The sequence below is a fragment of the Bombina bombina genome, chromosome 4 (assembly GCF_027579735.1).
Source record: "Bombina bombina isolate aBomBom1 chromosome 4, aBomBom1.pri, whole genome shotgun sequence".
NCBI classification, from domain to species: Eukaryota; Metazoa; Chordata; class Amphibia; order Anura; family Bombinatoridae; genus Bombina; species Bombina bombina.
The window spans coordinates 592,466,894-592,482,280 of NC_069502.1; the positions used below are offsets into that span (position 1 = coordinate 592,466,894).

At 39.2% G+C, this 15,387-nt stretch overlaps 1 protein-coding gene across 1 annotated transcript in view; it reads right to left on the bottom strand.

Annotated features, from left to right (window-relative positions):
• Nucleotides 1–15,387, bottom strand: part of ASCC3 (activating signal cointegrator 1 complex subunit 3) — a 1,409,126-nt gene that overhangs the window by 385,680 nt on the left and 1,008,059 nt on the right. The gene's annotated exons all lie outside the window — the stretch shown is intronic.

A 15,387-nucleotide genomic window follows, 5' to 3' on the forward strand; every position in this document is an offset into this window, starting at 1 on the left:
CTCTCCAGTTGTCTATATATATATATATATATATATATATATATATATATATATATATATATATATATATATACACACTCAAACACCGGTCTTGTTTTTCTCAAAGTTACTTAGCAGAAAATATCAATCAATAATCGTAACAGCAACTTTTCTTTTACATAAAAAGGACTGTACATACATATACATATTTTGACATTTATATGTATGTATGTCTATGTTAAAGCCCTTTGCCTGCCTTTTTATTTCTTACACCTGAGACCTCATATCTTTGAGTCATAACTTTTTTGTGATTTTTTTTTTTTTAAAAAAAAGCATTTTTATTAGATGGTGTTATGATTGTAGGTGTACTTTTAACGAGATGCTATTTTGTTTAGTGAAACAGTTAATTAGAGCTCTGAGGACGCGGTAATCATTCTAGCATAAATCGCGATTGTGCTCACGCGTTCACTTTCCACTTATTATACGAGCACTAAACCTGATGCTCACAAACACCTGCGGTAAACCCCTTTTTGCTGTTAGCGCGCCACTCGTAATCTGGCCCTGTATTGGGTTGTGGTTTCAATCAGCAGAAACAGATATTTCATATACAAAAATATATCTAAACAATCTCCTATACATTTTAAACTTTGCAGCTGGTATAACAAGTTATTGGTAACACATAAGGAGAAAACTATTTTAAAGTACACTGTCCCTTTAAGACATAATATAAGAAAGGAAAACAGATTTTAGGCCATGAAAAAAATAAATTAGTTTAATTTAGAAAACAAAACAAAAAAGAAAGTTGTGCATCATTTGGACTTATAGATTTTATAACTACTCATTCAGCTTGAGGCATAGGAACCATAAAAGCTGCTGTAGGGAACTGACCTTATGACCTACTTGGGTTACGACCTATTGAGTGACAGGGAACTACTGTGTTCAGTGCTTGCTTGACAAAAGATTGCCAAGTTCATTCACACAGCAGCAGGCAACTTTTTTTTTATGTATTTGTTACTGGTTTTCATGTTAAAGCTCTAGACACCTGTTAACCAGCAACTGTTGTATGTTCAGATGTACTTTATAGTGCAATTCACACAATGAAGAAAATACACATTTGTATGTTAAACAGAGGTAAAAAATAATAACAAAAAGGTGTAAAACACATTCTGTTTAAACCACTGTATTGTTATCTTTTAACACCAAATATCCAGTACTTGTCATATCAGATTCACATTTTACTCCTTTAACCTGCCGTACCATGTTTAGGAAACGAACATAGCTAATTGATATTTTCTATTAAAAAAGAGACATTTTCTTTTGCCATGGTCTGCATTGGTCTGTAGTATCTATACTTCACGCAAAATGCAACAGCCAAACACATCAAGCGTCATAAGCATCTCGTTCTCAACCTCTCTGACAACAGTTCATCTGGTCTTGTAACACAATGATCATAGTGATCTTTGCAATTCACAATCACACGTCTTAGATTACCTGAAACTTCCACAGCTTTGATTAACTTCTTAAAAATTTCTGTCTAAGCATAGTCCCTCAGCCTCTAAGATGTGCAGTGTTATCAGATCAATTTTTATTGTTCATTATTTGTAATAATGAGATTGTGATACTCATATTTATGTTTTACATAAGCAGTTGGCCAACTAGGTGCTCTTGGAGCACTGCTAATGAAAGAGGGTGTCATGAAAGAAGAGCACCTAGTTAGCCAACTGCTTATGTAAAACATAAATATGAGTATCACAATCTCATTATTACAAATAATGAACAATAAAAATTGATCTGATAACACTGCACATCTTAGAGGCTGAGGGACTATGCTTAGACAGAAATTTATCATGCATCCTGCAAAAGACTGAGGTATATGTTGCCTGCTATATAAAGGGAAAAGATTTTGTGTTCTTCATGAAAAAAAGAGTAAAAACAATTATTTCATCAGCGCTACAGAATTTGGCGGCGCTTTACAAATAAATGATAATAATAATAATAATTTCAAGATTATTATCTGTTACATTGGTATACACTGTGTGTCAGTTAACTTTCATTTAGAAAAATGACATTTTCAGTATTTCAGCTCCCATGTTGAATAGCTTTTGTTTACTTTTAAATCTGTAACAGTGTTTCCTAATTTTAGTCCTGACGGCAGACTAACAGGTCAGATTTTCAGAGTTTCTTAACAGCAGCCCAGTTGAAATCATCAGTAAAATGATTTCCACAAACCACTGTAATGCATCAGATAATATATTGTCACACTGCAACCTGTCTAGATTTAATAAAAAAATAATAATAAAAAAAACATATGAAGAGAGTCACTAAACCAGACTGGAAGGACATAGCTCATTAAAGGGACATTAAACACTTTCAGGTGGTAATATAAAAACATAATTTATGTGAGAACTTACCTGATAAATTCATTTATTTCATATTGGCTAGAGTCCATGAGCTAGTGACATATGGGATATACAATCCTACCAGGAGGGGCAAAGTTTCCCAAACCTCAAAATGCCTATAAATAAACCCCTCACCACACCCACAATTCAGTTTAACGAATAGCCAAGTAGTGGGGTGATAAAGAAAGGAGTAGAAAGCATCAACAAAGGAAATTTGGAAATAATTGTGCTTTATACAAAAAATCATAACCACCATAAAAAGGGTGGGCCTCATGGACTCTTGCCAATATGAAAGAAATGAATTTATCAGGTAAGTTCTCACATAAATTATGTTTTCTTTCATGTAATTGGCAAGAGTCCATGAGCTAGTGACATATGGGATATCAATACCCAAGATGTGGAGTCTTCCACTCAAGAGTCACTAGAGAGGGAGGGAATAAAATAAAAACAGCCATATTCCGCTGAAAAAATAATCCACAACCCAAAGAAAATAAGTTATTTTCACTTTTGAAAGAAAAAAACTTAAATCAAAAGCAGAAGAATCAAACTGAAACAGCTGCCTGAAGAACTTTTCTACCAAAAACTGCTTCCGAAGAAGCAAATACATCAAAATGGTAGAATTTAATAAATGTATGCAAAGAGGATCAAGTTGCTGCTTTGCAAATCCGATCAACTGAAGCTTCATTCTTAAAAGCCCACGAAGTGGAGACTGAACTAGTAGAATGAGCTGTAATTCTCTGAGGCGGGGTTTGACCCGACTCCAAATAAGCTTGATGAATCAAAAGTTTCAACCAAGAAGCCAAGGAAATAGCAGAAGCTTCCTGACCTTTCCTAGGACCAGAAAATAAAACAAATAAACTGGAAGTCTTCCTGAAATTTTTAGTAGCTTCCACATAATATTTCAAAGCTCTTACCACATCCAAAGAAGGTAAGGATCTCTCAAAAGAATTCTTAGGATTAGGACACAAGGAAGGGACAACAATTTCTCTACTAATGTTGTTAGAATTCACAAACTTATTTAAAAATTGAAAAGAAGTCTGCAAAACTGCCTTATCCTGATGTAAAATCAGAAAAGGAGACTCACAGAAACTCTTCTAGCAGAAGAAATAGCCAAAAGGAACAACACTTTCCAGGAAAGTAGTTTAATGTCCAAAGAATGCATAGGCTCAAATGGAGGAGCCTGTAAAGCCTTCAGAACCAAATTAAGACTCCAAGGAGGAGAAATTGATTTAATGACAGGCTTAATATGAACTAAAGCCTGTACAAAACAGTGAATATCAGGAAGTTTAGCAATCTTTCTGTGAAATAAAACAGAAAGAGCGGAGATATGTCCTTTCAAGGAACTTACAGACAAACCCTTATCCAAACCATCCTGAAGGAACTGTAAAATTCTAGGAATTCTAAAAGAATGCCAGGAGAATTTATGAGAAGAACACCATGAAATGTAAGTCTTCCAAACTCTATAATAAATCTTTCTAGAGACAGATTTACGAGCTTGTAACATAGTATTAATCACTGAGTCAGAGAAACCTCTATGACTTAGAACTAAGCGTTCAATTTCCATACCTTCAAATTTAATGATTTGAGATCCTGATGGAAAAACGGACCTTGAGATAGTAGGTCCGGCCGTAACGGAAGTGGTCAAGGCGGGCAACTGGACATCCGAACCAGATCCGCATACCAAAACCTGTGTTGCCATGCTGGAGCCACCAGCAACACAAAAGACTGTTCCATGATGATTTTGGAGATCACTCTTGGAAAGAGAACTAGAGGCGGGAAGATGTAAGCAGGTTGATAACACCAAGGAAGTGTCAGCGCATCCACTGCTTCCGTCTGAACATCCCTGGACCTGGACAGGTATCTGGGAAGTTTCTTGTTTAGATGAGAGGCCATGAGGTCTATCTCCGGAAGCCCCCACATCTGAACAATCTGAGAAAACACATCTGGATGAAGAGACCACTCCCCTGGATGTAAAGTCTGGCAGCTGAGATAATCCGCCTCCCAATTGTCTACGCCTGGGATATGCACCGCAGAGATTAGACAGGAGCTGGATTCCGCCCAGGCAAGTATCCAAGATACTTCTTTCATAGCTTGGGGACTGTGAGTCCCACCCTGATGATTGACATAAGCCACAGTTGTGATATTGTCTGTCTGAAAACAAATGAACGGTTCTCTCTTAAGCAGAGGCCAGAACTGAAGAGCCCTGAGAATTGCACGGAGTTCTAAAATATTTATTGGTAATCTCGCCTCTTTAGATTTCCAAACCCCTTGTGCTGTCAGAGATCCCCAAACAGCTCCCCAACCTGAAAGACTCGCATCTGTTGTGATCACAGTCCAGGTTGGGAGAACAAAAGAAGCCCTTTGAACCAAACAATGGTGATCTATCCACCATGTCAGAGAGTGTGGTACATTGGGATTCAAGGATATTAATTGTGATATCTTTGTATAATCCCTGCACCATTGATTCAGCATACAAAGCTGTAGAGGTCTCATGTGAAAACGAGCAAAGGGGATTGCGTCTGATGCTGCAGTCATGAGACCTAAAACTTCCATGCACATAGCCACTGAAGGGAATGACTGAGACTGAAGGAGCCGGCATGCTGCGACCAATTTTAAACGTCTCTTGTCTGTTAGAGACAGAGTCATGGGCACTGAATCTATCTGGAAGCCTAAAAAGGTGATCCTTGTCTGAGGAATCAAGAAACTTTTTGGTAAATTGATCCTCCAACCATGTTTCCGAAGAAACAACACTAGTTGATTCGTGTGAGATTCTGCAGTATGTAAAGACTGAGCTAGTACCAAGATATCGTCCAAATAAGGAAACACCCCAATACCCTGTTCTCTGATTACAGATAGTAGGGCACCCAGAACCTTCGAAAAGATTCTTGGCGCTGTTGCTAGGCCAAATGGAAGAGCAACAAATTGGTAATGCTTGTCTAGAAAAGAGAATCTCAGAAACTGAAAGTGTTCTGGATGAATCGGAATTTGAAGGTATGCATCCTGCATGTCTATTGTGGACATATAATGTCCTTGCTGAACAAAAGGCAGAATAGTCCTTATAGTCACCATCTTGAAAGTTGGTACTCTTACATAACGATTCAAAATTTTCAGATCCAGAACTGGTCTGAACAAATTTTCTTTCTTTGGTACAATGAATAGGTTTGAATAAAACCCCAAACCTTGTTCCTGAGGAGGAACTGGCATGATTACCCCTGAAGACTCCAGGTCTGAAACACACTTCAGAAAAGCCTGAGCTTTTACTGGATTTACAGGGATGCGTGAAAGAAAAAATCTTCTCACAGGAGGTCTTAATTTGAATCTTATTCGATACCCTTGAGAGACAATGCTCTGAATCCAATGATTTTCGACAGATTTTATCCAAAAATCCTTGAAAAACCTTAATCTGCCCCCTACCAGCTGAGCTGGAATGAGGGCCGCACCTTCATGCGGACTTAGGGGCAGACTTTGGTTTCCTAAATGGCTTGGATTTATTCCAATTTGAGGAAGGCTTCCAATTGGAAGCAGATTCCTTGGGAGGAGGATTTGAGTTTTTGTTCCTTATTCTGACGAAAGGAACGAAAACGGTTAGAAGCCTTAGATTTACCCTTAGGTTTTTTATCCTGAGGCAAAAAAACTCCTTTCCTCCAGTGATAGTCGAAATAATAGAATCTAACTGAGAACCAAATAAATTATTACCTTGGAAAGAAAGAGATAGTAATCTAGATTTAGATGTCATATCAGCATTCCAAGATTTAAGCCACAAAGCTCTTCTAGCTAATACAGCTAAAGACATGGATCTAACATCAATTTTGATAATAGCAAAAATGGCATCACAAATAAAATGATTAGCATGTTGCAGTAAGCGAACAATGCTAGATATGTCAACATCCAATTCATGTTGCGCTAAATTTTCCAACCAGAAAGTTGATGCAGCCGCAACATCACCCAAAGAAATAGCAGGTCTGAGAAGATGACCTGAATATAAATAGGCCTTCCTTAGATAAAACAACAATTAGCACAACTAGAGACACCAACGTCACCAGAGTACTACTAAGAGGCGCCTAGGGCAGATATGACACAATATAAGATCTTAAATATAGTACAATTTAGAGAGAGATATTACCATAAATGTGGTGGATGGTAAAGTACTGTTTAGAGATATATATGACGACAATATTTTGTGAAAAATAGAGATCCTAACTCCTAATGGATAGATGCAAAAATCAAATAAAAAAAAATAAAAAAGACAATTCAAAAGTAGAGATAGACAATATGATAATGATATATAGGAACTGTATTAGTCCAATCTATATGGTTAAATTATCAGGTCCAGCAAAGTCCAAATATTGGTACCCAGAAGATATATGTGGTGGGCAATATTCCAAGAAAAGGTAGGCTGCTCCTCCAGAGTGTTATGCCAGGAACACAGATGGAAAATATAGAAGAAAATAGATAGAGGGTGCCACATGGTGCAGATCATATGGGATAAAAACAAAACAACAGTATGATCATAGGAATCCTACTCACAAGTTGTTGCGCACATAAGAGTGCAGTAATCGCAGTCCGGAACTACACGTCGTCCGGTAGACCACAATAGATAGATTGCCCTGATGGAGGTCCTCGTCTCACCAGGGAGAGTCCAGGGATACCCAAGATGATAAAGTGGATGTGGATCAATGCACCAAAAATCCAACCGGGAGTCCAAAAGGTGCTTGGGAAGGAGCCAAATGGATTTGTCAGGCCAAAGCCCAAGGAAGAAGTATAGTCGGCAGCAAATGGAGAATTTAAAATATATAAAAACAATTTAAGAACAATAAAAACAACAGCAATGCGTTTCTCAGTGTAACACACTGTTTCATCAGGCCACTGTTTGGTGCATTGATCCACATCCACTTTATCATCTTGGGTATCCCTGGACTCTCCCTGGTGAGACGAGGACCTCCATCAGTGCAATCTATCTATTGTGGTCTACCGGACGGCGTGTAGTTCCGGACTGCGATTACTGCACTCTTATGTGCGCAACGACTTGTAAGTAGGATTCCTATGATCATACTGTTGTTTTGTTTTTATCCCATATGATCTGCACCATGTGGCGCCCTCTATCTATTTTCTTCTAGATCTTCCTTAGATAAGATTCAAGTTTCCTATCTAAAGGATCCTTAAAGGAAGTGCTATCTTCCATAGGAATAGTAGTACGTTTAGCAAGAGTAGAAATAGCCCCATCAACTTTGGGAATCTTTTCCCAAAACTCTATAGATTTTGCTGGTAAAGGATACAATCTTTTAAACCTTGAAGAAGGAATAAAGGAAGTACCTGGCTTATTCCATTCCTTAGAAATCATATCAGAAATAGCCTCAGGAATGGGAAAAACACCTGGGGAAACCACAGGAGGTTTAAAAACAGCATTTAAACGTTTATTAGACTGAATGTCAATAGGACTGGTTACCTCAATATCCAAAGTAATTAACACTTCTTTTAATAAAGAACGCATATACTCTATTTTAAATAAATAAGTAGATTTGTCAGTGTCAATATCTGAGGAAGGATCTTCTGTTTCAGATAGATCCTCATCAGAAGAGGATGAATTATTATGTTGTTGGTCATTTGAAATTTCATCAGATAAATGAGAAGTTTTAAAAGACCTTTTACGTTTATTAGAAGGTGGAAATGCAGACAAAGCCTTCATAATAGAATCAGAAACAAATTCTTTAAAATTTACAGGTATATCATGCACATTAGAAGTTGAAGGAACTGCAACTGACAATGTACTATTACTGATAGAAACACTATCTGCATGTAAAGGTTTATCATGACAACTATTACAAATGACATTCAGTGGAATAATTTCTACAATTTTACAACAAATGCACTTAGCTTTGGTAGAACCGATGTCAGGCAGCAATGTTCCAGCAGAAACTTCAGAGGCAGGATCAGATTGGGACATCTTGCTCAATGTAAGAGAAAAAAACAACATATAAAGCAAAATTATCTATTTCCTTAAATGACAGTTTCAGGAATGGGAAAAGATGCAAAAGCATAGGCCTCTTGATAGAAAAGAAAGCAGGAGGCAAACAACAATGGGGTATTGAAATAATGAAGAAAATTTGGCGTCAAGTATGACGCACAACGTAACGTAAACATTTTTGGCACCAAAAATGACCGGAAATGATACACTTGCGTCACTAATGACGCCGGAAATGACGAAGTTGCGTCAAAAACATATTTTTCCGCGCCAAAAAAGTTCACACCAAAAATGACGCAATAAAGTCTAACATTTGACGCACCCGCGGGCCTAACACCCGCAATTGCAAAAAGTAGTCAAATTGAAAAAGACTAAACCCCAGGTAAGAAATACATTTCTTAAAGTGTTTATATTCCCAAATATGAAACTGACAGTCTGCAGAAGGAAATACATGAACCTGACTCATGGCAAATATAAGTATAATACATATATTTAGAACTTTATATAATTTGCATAAAGTGCCAAACCATAGCTGAGAGTGTCTTAAGTAATGAAAACATACTTACCAAAAGACACCCATCTACATATAGTAGATAGCCAAACCAGTACTAAAACAGTTATTAGTAGAGGTAATGGTAAATTGAGAGTATATCATCGATCTGAAAAGGGAGGTAGGAGATGAATCTCTACGACCGATAACAGAGAACCCATGAAAAAGAAAAAATCATTGTATTCAATAGGTGATACTCCCTTCACGTCCCTCTGACATTCGCTGTATTCTGAGAGGAATCGGGCTTCAACAATGCTGAGAAGCGCATATCAACATAGAAATCTTAGCACAAACTTACTTCACCACCTCCATAGGAGGCTAAGTTTGTAAAACTGAATTGTGGGTGTGGTGAGGGGTGTATTTATAGGCATTTTGAGGTTTGGGAAACTTTGCCCCTCCTGGTAGGATTGTATATCCCATATGTCACTAGCTCATGGACTCTTGCCAATTACATGAAAGAAATGATAAATTGTGTATATATACTGTGTGTATATATATATATATATATATATATATATATATATATATATGTATATATATATATATATATATATATATATATATAAATAAATAAATAAAACTAAGCTTTCATTATTTATTCTGTCCCTTTTTCCTTTAATTCCATTCTGAAATTGTGAGCTTTTCAGTTCCTGTTAGAAATAGAAGTGCAGAACACTGTTATATTCCACACAGCCACTGGCTGCACACTCTAGTGACCTATTTATAGCTGCCCCTAAATGGCAATAGCAGAGAAGGTTAAGTTACAGCATGGCAGATCTTATTGTTTTATAGACACTAAAACTTTACACTTATTTATTCAATATATAAACAGCTAATGAAACATAAAAAAACATAATTTATGCTTACCAGATACATTCCTTTCCTTCCTGATAGGCAGAGTCCACGGCTTCATTCCTTACTGTTGGGAAATACAACACCTGGCCACAAGGAGGAGGCAGACACCCCAGCCAAAGGCTTAAATAACCCTCCCACTGCCGCATTACCCCAGTCATTCTGCCGAGCAAACAAGGAAAAGTAGGAGAAATAGGGTATAAATGGTGCCAGAAGAATACGATAAATAATAGGGGGCCACCCTTAGACAAGAAAAAATGAGCGGGGGCCGTGAACTCTACCTATCCGGAAGGAAAGGAATTTATCTGGTAAACATAAATTATGTTTTCCTTCCTAAGATAGGGAGAGTTCACAGCTTTATTCATTACTGTTGGGAAAACTATACCCAAGCTCCATAGAGCACTGAATGAATAACGGGAGGGAACAAAAAGGAAGAGGCAGACCCTATTCTGACGGCACTACAGGCTGCAAAACCTTTCTCCCGAAAGCTGCTTCAGCCGAAGCAAAAACATCAAACTAGTAACAATTAGAAAAAGTATGTAGCCGCCTTACAAATCTGATCCATAGAGGCCTCGCTTAAAGGCCCAAGAGGAAGCCACTGCTCTAGTGGAATGAGCCATTATCCTCTCAGGATGATGTCCCGCTGTCTCGTAAGCTAAGCGAATGACACTTCTTAACCAAAAAGATGGGGAAGTAGCCTTCTGCCCCTTACGCTTCCCCGAATAGACTAAAAACAAAGAGGAAGATTGACTAAACTCCTTAGTAGCCTGAAGAAAGAACTTTAAGTCACAAACCACAACCAAATGGTGAAGTAAATATTCCTTAGATGAAGAAGAATTAGGACACAAGGAAGGAACCACAATCTCTTGATTGATGTTGCAATCTGACATAACCTTAGGAAGAAAACCTAATTTAGTATGTAAAACTGACATAACCTTAGGAAGAAAACCTAATATAGTATGTAAAACTGCCATATCTGCATGAAAATCAGATGAGGGAACTCACATCGCAAAGCATAGATCTCGGAAACTCTGTGCGCAGTGGCAATAGCCATTAAAAAGAGAACCTTCCAAGAAAACAATTTAATGTCAACAGAATGCAGAGGCACAAACGGAGCCTGTTGCAAAACACGAAGAAAAAGATTTAGGCTCCAATGAGGAGCCCCAGATCTAAACACAGGTCTGACACTAATCAGAGCCTTAACAAAGGACTGCATGTCGAGAAGCTCATCCAGCGTCTTGTGCAATAAAACCGACAGGACCGAAATCCTCTCAGGGAACTAGCAGAAAGGCCCTTCTCTAGTCCATCCTGGAGAAAAGATAAGATCCTGGCAACCATAGCTCTGTGCCAGGAAAAACCACGCTCTTCACACCAGAATAAGTAGGTCCTCCACCCTTTGTGGTAAATATGCAGAGTAACTGATTTACAAGCATGAATAAGAGTATCAATGACACTCTCAGAGAAACCTCTTTTGCTAAGACTAAGTGTTCAATCTCCACAAAGTCAGCCTCAGAGAATCTAGATTTTGATGAACCAATGGACCTTGTAACAGCAGACAACGAATCTGAGATACTTCCTTCATTGCCAAGGAACTTCTTGTTCCCCCCTGATGGTTGATGTAAGCCACCGAGGATATATTGTCTGATTGGAATCTGATAAACTGGGACAAACCCAGAAGTGGCCAAGCCTTCAAGGCATTGAAGATTGCCCGTAATTCCAAAATTGATCAGGAGGGAGAACTCCTCCTTAGTCCACAACCCCTGTGACTTCCTGGCACCCCAAACCGCTCCCAATCCCGATAGGCTTGTGTCTATAGTCACAATCTCCCAGGATGGTCTTAAGAAGCACGTCCCTCAGGACAGATGATCTGGACAGAGCCACCAAGAGACCGATTCTTTCAACCGGCTGTCTAATACAATCGGTAGAGACAGATCAGAATGATCGCCGTTCCACTGTCTCAGCATGCACATGTGTAAAGGCCTGATACGGAACCTGGCAAAAGGAATGATGTCCATGCAGGACACCATGAGACCAATCACCTTCATACACTGAGCCACAGAGGGACTCAAGGATGTCCGGAGGGCAAGACATGCCAAAGCTGGCTTGCAACATCTCTGGTCTGTTATAATAGACTCCATATCCATGAGAAAATTTCTAGCCCCCAGGAATTCCACCCTGGTACTTGGGATAAGAGAACTCTTTTCCAAGGTTATCTTCCATCCATATGATCGAAGAAGACTGAGAAGGGACTCCAAGTATTCTTCCGTAAGATGACAAGATGGTGCTTGCACCAGAATATCGTCAAAGTATGGGGCTACTGTAATACCCTGAGTTCTGGCAACGGCTAGCAGAGCCCCCAGTACCTTTGTTAGGATTCTTGGAGCAGTAGCTAGGCCAAACAGAAGGGCAATGAACTGGAAGTGCTGGTCCAGGAAAGCAAACCTCAGGAACTGAAAGTGTTCCCTGTGAATTGGAACATGAAGGTAAGCATCCTTCAGATCTATAGTGGTCATAAACTGGCCTTACTGAACTAAAGAAAGGATGGACCTTATCATCTCCATCTTGAAGGAAGGGACACTGAGAAATTTGTTTAAAAACTTTAGGTCCAGAACTGGGCGGAAAGTTCCCTCCTTCTTTGGGACCATGAAAATGTTTGAATAAAACCTCAAACCTCTTTATTTGATAGGCACTGGGACAACATCTCCTAAGGAGGATAGGTCCAGAACGCACCCAAGAAAGGTCTCCCTCTTTTCTGGTCTGTAGACAGGTTCGAGAGTGGGAATCTGCCCCTGGGCGGATGAGATTTGAAGCCTATCTTGTATCCCTGAGTACGACCTCCAGGACCCACAGATCCTGTACATTCCTGAACCAAGTATCTGAAAAAAGAGACAGTCTGCCTCCTACACAATCCGATCCTGGATCCGGGGCCGTCCCTTCATGCCGATTTGTTTTTAGCGGCCTTCTTATTCTGCTTTGACTTATTCCAGGAAGCCGGCTTCCAAGTACTTTTGGGTTGCTCAGGCTTGGAGGAGGATCATTGTCCTCCGAACGAAATCAACGGAAATTAGAAGATTGTCGTCCCTTAGACTTGTTCTTCTTATCTAGCAGTAGGAAGGCACCTTTGCTCCCGTAACCGTAGAAATAATGGAGTCCAGGCATAACCAAATAAACTCTTTCCCTTGAAGGGAAAAGACTTCAACCAGAGCGCCTGGCGGGCTAGGACCGCAAATCCAGAGGCCTTTGCATTTAGGCGAATAATTTGCATGTTCGCATCACAGATAAAAGAAATAGCAATTCTCATAGCTTTAATTCTGTCTTAAATATCCTTGAGGGGAGACTCCACCTCAATGAGTTACGACAAAGAGTCGCACCAGTAGGTAGCTGCTCTGGCAACTGCAGCCTCCAGTTGAAATAAAAATCCCGTATGTTTAAACATCTTTCTCAGAAAGGTTTCCATTTTCTTATCCATCGGCTCTCTGAACGAAGAACTATCCTCAAGAGGTATAGTAGTACGTTTAGCAAGCGAGGAGATAGCACCATCCACCTTAGGAATGGAGCCCCACAAATCCAGTTGAGAGTCCGGGACCGAGAACAACTTTTTTTAAAAGTAGACGAGGGGGAAAAGGAAGATCCATTTAGAAGACTCCTTGTCAGGAGAGCTATGTTTAACCTTTCTCTTGCGTTTGTTAAAGCGAGGTAATGCACTGAGGGCCACAAAAAAAAACGCCGTTTGTAACTGCGTGGCAAAGTCCGCAGGAATAAGGCCCCCTCTGGATGGAGGATTAGATGTGCAACAGGGAACTGCATGTGGAGTGGATAATGTAGCAAGGGTAGTAATCTCACGTGGTGCCGAGTCCTGAGAGGTAGACGGCTCAGAGGGACTAATAGCGTTAGCAGGCTTGTCTCCCTTCTTAGACTTTATAATGGTGTTAAGGCATGTGGAACATAATTGAGTGGGCGGGAAAACCATGGCCTCTTTACAATATAAACAGGTATGACTTAGAACAGAAAAAGTACCTTCTAGCATGTCAGAGCCCTCCATAGCCCAGGTTATACCCACAGAAGGACACATATAAAAAAGTTTTCTTTTTATATACTCCCAATGGCTGGGGCACTCACCACCTCCTAGACCCAGACAGTTACAGAGGAAACAGTCTCCTCAGGTTGAAATCTCAGCTGAAATGGAGGAAACGAACATAGACCACATGCTATGAAAAGTACAGCAAGCTAATAGGAGCTGTGCAACACTTTCAAAAACATACAGTCTATGAGCCCAGAAAATAAAATCACACAAAGCAGCATGTAATTAATTAATACACTGATTCATTTACCCTAACTGTTCAATAAACCCCCCTCAGAGGATATTAACCCTGGATCCTATCAAGGTATAAAGGAGCCACACTGTGACCCTGTTATAGCGTTTTATGTGTAAAAAAATGAAACAATCTTACCTCCAGGATCCATGCTGTGGAACAGAACACAGCCTCTCAAGTGTGACAGTCTTATAGCAGCGCTCCTGACATGGACTTGAGAGAAAGCAGGCAGTGAAACTCGTCAACAATGATTGCTTAGGAGCTGTTAGCAGTAGTGTGGATGGTTTCGCAGAAAAACTTTCCCTGCATCTCCAGACTCAACTTTCATCAATACTCTTACTGAGAGGTTGACATGACTACTTAAAACTCCAGTCCTATCTCGAAGGGCAGATACCCTTTTTTCAGGACTCTCCAAATCTTCTGACACTTTTCTGCCACCTCCTATCGTGACGAAAGGAAAAATATTGACTGGGGTATTGAGGAAGTGGGAGGGATATTTAAGGCTTTGGCTGGGTTGTCTTTGCCTCCTCCTGGTGGCCAGGTGTTGTATTTCCCAACAGTAAGGAATGAAGCCGTGGACTCTCCCTATATTAGGAAGGAAATACATCTACATGTTATTCTCAGACTAATCTTTTCTTTGAATGCCTCATTCTATCTACCATTTATTTAGTGTTTAAAGTGATTCTAAAGTTTGGGTATTTAAAACACAGTATATTAAATCATTCATAAAAACAGGGGCGCTTTCATTGATTACATTTTTTTAAGACACTTCATTTGTAAAATAATTACCATTAAGTGATGGTAAACATCGTGCCGTTCCTCCGCCCGCACCTCATACTTTATTTAGCTGATGGATGACAAATCTGGGTTCATCCAATAATCGCGTGCCCCCTTTGGCATCCAGCTTGTGGGGCACACAATTGGATGAAGCCAAATTCATCATCCATCAGCTAAATAAAGTATGGGATGCGGGCGGAGGAACGGCACAATGTTTACCATCACTAAATGGTAAATATTTTTACAAATGAAGCGTCTTAAACATTTTTAATCAATGAACGTGCCACTGTTTTAGATACCCAGACTTTACAATCACTTTAATGTCCCTTTAAGTGAGTTTTTATTAAATAACTAAATCAGCAAAGTTATTCAGTGGTTTAAGTCTTTTCAATAGTTTTCAAGTTAATAAAAAAATACAACGAAGGAAACTATGTATTACATATAATATAACAATAAACAATTGTAATTTGTCTTGGGTTAAATCAGTGTTGAAATAATATGAAATAGCATTACAAGGCATTCTAACAGGCCAAGTGAAGTATAAACACATTATTA